This window comes from Sceloporus undulatus, chromosome 1 (assembly GCF_019175285.1).
Source record: "Sceloporus undulatus isolate JIND9_A2432 ecotype Alabama chromosome 1, SceUnd_v1.1, whole genome shotgun sequence".
NCBI classification, from domain to species: domain Eukaryota; kingdom Metazoa; phylum Chordata; class Lepidosauria; order Squamata; family Phrynosomatidae; genus Sceloporus; species Sceloporus undulatus.
This window is the reverse complement of record NC_056522.1, coordinates 98,837,186-98,841,854: the sequence shown is the minus strand read 5'-3', so window position 1 is coordinate 98,841,854 and position 4,669 is coordinate 98,837,186.

The window sequence follows — 4,669 nt, the reverse complement described above, 5'->3', positions numbered from 1 at the left end:
CCACCGATTGGTTTCTTTTTGTTCAGTAAATGATCTGAGAGTTTCAGCTGCAGAAATTTCTAACATTACATGGCAAATAGTCTCTGAAGAAGGCCTTGAGGGCAATACAGCCCAAAATATATAGGACTTTTTAAAGCAATAAACCATCCATAACTGAGCATCTTGAAATGTATCTCCAGTTTCTTCAGCACATTTCATTGGTTGCTCCCTAGTTTTTGTTTCCTAAATATGATTGGACTGAATGTCTGCAAACCATGAGTTATGAAGAATGCATGGCTGCTATAACCCAGCCCTTGTCTCCAAATCTGTCTTGATAACAGGTACATTTCTCCCAAAGCAACACCCAATGGAGCAGAAGGGAGCAAAGAAACTCCGAGACCAAAGATGTCATTTGACAAATCTTTAATTAAATATTGCAGTAGAGACACAAGAGCCCCCAGGAGCTGCCACAGATTTCTGATGAACTATGGGTGTGATGAGTTGTTGAAATATCTGCAGATTTTATTGTTGATAGCAGTGACTGGGGCATGTAGCATTTCCTGTTCTATGAAAAAACATCTTACCATAGCTAAAGAAAGAAAGGATGCAAAAACCTGAGTTGTAATATTAACCTGCCAAAATATGAAAGTTTTATTTATATTTCAATTCTGCTCTATATCTCAGGATCCTAGGATGATGTATAGGAAAAAAAATCAATATAAATTATTTAAAATTGTCTAAAAAATATAAAATAATTTAATAATTGAAATCAACTATAACAGTTTAAGACCCGTACTAATCTAGGCAAATTTAAAGAGATTCCAAAAAGCTTTGATAAAAAGCCATGTTTTAACTTAGCACTGAAAAGAAGCCAGAATCAGTGCTAATCAGGTCTCCAAGGGGAAATAGCATTCCACAAATGGAGTGCCACAACAGAGAAGTCCCTGCCCTTGCCTTTACACAATGTATTGCCCCATAGACCTTCCCCCAGACAGCAGAGTTCTTGGGCAGGCATATGTGGGGAAAGATGTTCCTGTAGGTATTGACGTTCCAGGCCATTTATGGATTTGACTGTCATCATACCCACTTTGATTTAAGCCTGGAAACATATTGATAGTGCAAGTCCTTAAAGGTTGATATTACCAGGTGTCTGTAAGATCTTTTGAGTAATAGTGTAGCTGCTGCATGTTGCACTAGCTCAAGCTTCTGAGTTGTCTTCAGTAGTGGTGCCACAAAAAGCAAAAGACTAGTTAGTAATGCATGAACTACTGTGAGTAGGCAATTCCTATTCAGGAAAGCCCATGACTGCTGAGCCAATCAAAGCAATGAACTCTCATCCATAAAGTCAGTCTGAGCTTCCATTGTCAGAAATATTATGAAACTATGTACCTGTTCCTTGAGGGGAGTGCACCCCCAAAACAGGGCAGACTGCTTACCCAGTTTTTGTATATAGAAACCACAAGTCCACAGAAATTATTCTTATTGGGGCCTCATTCACACTGGCGGCATTGCCACCGTGGTGATAAAGGCATCCTTTCCACAAAAAGGATCTGCTTTTTGCAGCTTCTTTTTGTGCTGTGGAAATGTCAGATCATGTACTGTAGTTGCCACAGCCCCAATCTGAAAATGAAAGAGTCGGCTGCAGGCCGCCCTTTAGAGGCAATAGTCACTGAGGTCACCCAATGTGAGGTAATAGTCAAACAAGGAGATCCTGTGGATTCAGCTTGGAAGCACAGTGGAATCTTGCCTTACACAGGGGATCCGTTCCAGACCCCCATGTAAGGTGAATTCCGCCTATGATTGAGCCCCATTATAGTGAATGGGGCTTGTGCATGCATAAACCAGAAGCCGCATATGGCGCACATGCGTAAGGAGCAGGTGCGCTATATTGCACATAAACAGGATTGGTCAGTTGAGGCTGTAACCTGTATAACCTCTTCATGTAGGAGTGTGATTGTGGGTGATGTGTCAGGTACTTCCCAGAAGGTTGGAAATTAAAAGGCTCTTCCCTCTGGAGATGGCACCTCTTTGTGTGAGACATTTGCATTGTTTGCCCTGCAAATCTGGCCATTATTCCTCCTGGAAAATGCACTCAAACACCTAAGAAAGTGCCCCAGGACACATTTCAGGCTATAAATATGCCCATTTGGCTACGTCCAATTTGATGTTGGTTGAGTTCAGACAGCCACTCTGTTCATTTTGCCCTTGAATCCATGGCATACACAGGCCCACCCAGGTCCTAGGCTGCATGCTAAGCCAGATTCATTCACCATGTCCTCCAGTCGGAGTTCTGTGCCTGAACCCAATAAGCTATTGTCCTCTATTAAACCCTCTAAATCACTATCAACTACCACTTTTATATTGTTAGTTCTTATATGTGTGTGTGAGTGTGTATTTTGTGTGAAAGCTGATTTCCCCTTTGCTGTCATAAATAAAACTACATTTGGAACATGCATTCTAGAGTTCAGTTTTTTGGAACGATTATACATAGGTCTGGCCGCAGCTTTTTAGTTACCTGAAGCCCTAATGCAGCCTTCATTTGAGTTAATTAAATTCTCCTATTTGAATACTGACTGGGGGTACCCTCTCGAGACATTTGCATTTTGGGTAACAACAGTACCTCTCTCCCCAGAGAACCAGTTCAGGAGGATCACACTGTCAATGGGAGTGAAAACCACTGGTAGATCCAGGGCAGCACTCCCTGTATTTCACTGCAATAGGCTGTTACTATGGGCAAGCTAAGCTCTTTTGGTGCTATCAGATTCTGTGAAAATATGAGCAAGTTCCTCCTTGAAATGTTTAACAAATTTATCACAGCACAAAATGAAGGGTTCCAGTCTTAGTCTCTCTGACCTTCTAGTTATAGCTTTAAAAACTGGACCTAGAAGTTATTGTGAGGGAGAAGAAATTGAATTCCATTAGCTGGAAAGATCTGAGCTTTAATCTTAATAAAAGCCTTTCTATTACAAACCATTTTTAAAAAGCTGAAATACTATACTCTTTATATTTCAAAAGTTTTTTTTTTTTGCATTGGTGAGGATGCTTTATAACGGACGATCAAAAGTAGTTCTTTTATCTTCCTGGTCAAGGTGTCTGCATTTTTAAAAAAAGGTAAGAACAATGACAAGCTCATAATGAGTTTTTTGTGGGTTTTTGGGGCTATGTGGCTTGATGCCAGCCACAGATTCTGGCGAAACGTCAGGAAGAAAATCCTCTAGAACATGGCCACATAGCCTGAAAAACCCACAAAAAACTATGGATGCCGGCCATGAAAGCCTTCAACTTCTCATTATGAGTTGTTTGTGGCTCCTTCCATGTGAGTCAGGATAAAGGTCCAGTTGATACTTCCACTGGAGAAGGGGTGAGAAATAAGTTTTGCCCACTCTTCCTTTTCTGTGGTGCCCCTGCATCACTTGCCATGCTGTTCGAAGTCAGTTTTTCAGGGGCTTAAAGGGGGAAGAGTGCTCTGCAAAACCCACCTTCCCCTCTCCCTTCCTCAGTAGGAACATCCCATGAGCATATCTTCTTACAAAAACAATGTATCAAAGGCCAAGGAAATCAGGGCTGGATTCCTACTCATTCGTCCCAACTGGAGAAGAGCCATTGAATCACCTGTTGAATGGTGAGGCAATAGGTAGGCAAATTGACTGGATTTAATGGCTCTGTGCTAGTCAGGACTAACAATAAAATGTAGACTCAGGTCAGTCCTTTATGCTGGTCTATGACTATTGAATCTGATTAGCCCAATATTCTGGTTATAGAACTGAATTGGCCAAAACATCCCAGCCTGAAAATATTTCTTTGTTCAATGACAATATCTCAGTTTTTCTCCTATTCTTTGGGTGTACCTATTTAGATTAACAGCACTGAATGCCAGGATGGCAATGCTTTGCAATACATATGCCAAGATCTGCCTTTAGCTTTGTCAGTTTGATGAGCTAGCATGTCAAGTCCAGTTTAACAATAAGGGCCTTAATAAAGCAGGCCCCTCAAAACTTCCCATCAGCAGCTAGCACTAGGATATCAGTCTGAGCATGTTTCCCTAGTTGCATAGGACATGTGGTCACATGTTTTCCTATTACAGTATGATGTTTTAATTTTTTAAAATTTTTATTGTAATAACCACAACTGTTTGTTCACCTGTACCAGTGGTTCTTCAGCACTGGTCCTCAAGGTCTTTTGGACTTCATTTCCAAGAATCAATGACCACTGGCTAAGCTGGCTGGGGCTTTTGTGAGTTGAAATCAATAGGTAGGCAAATCCACTGGATTCAATGGCTCTATTCTAGTCAAGACTAACCAAAAAAAAAAATAGGCTCTGGTCTAAGACCTGGAGGACCAAAGGTTGAGAACCACTAATCTGCCTATATAACTTAGCTACTGTTTGTACTCTTATTTGGTAATGACATTCTGAGAGCTTGTCATAGCTTTTCCTCTGTCCTCAGCCCTTGAACAAAGAAGAGAGGAGCAGCCAATAGAAGCTCTCTGTTCTTACCCATGCACTCCCCAGCACTTTCTTCTCCACCTTTCCCAGTGTGAGGCAAAGCTATGAATAACCTGAGGTCAAACTACTTTTTCCTTCCCTCCTGCTAAAGAAGAAAGGAATCTGAGTTTGTGCCTAGTAGCCAAAAGCATTCCAAGGCTTAACAGAGTTTAAGAAAGGGCTAAATCAGGTTTCTAGGTATCATACC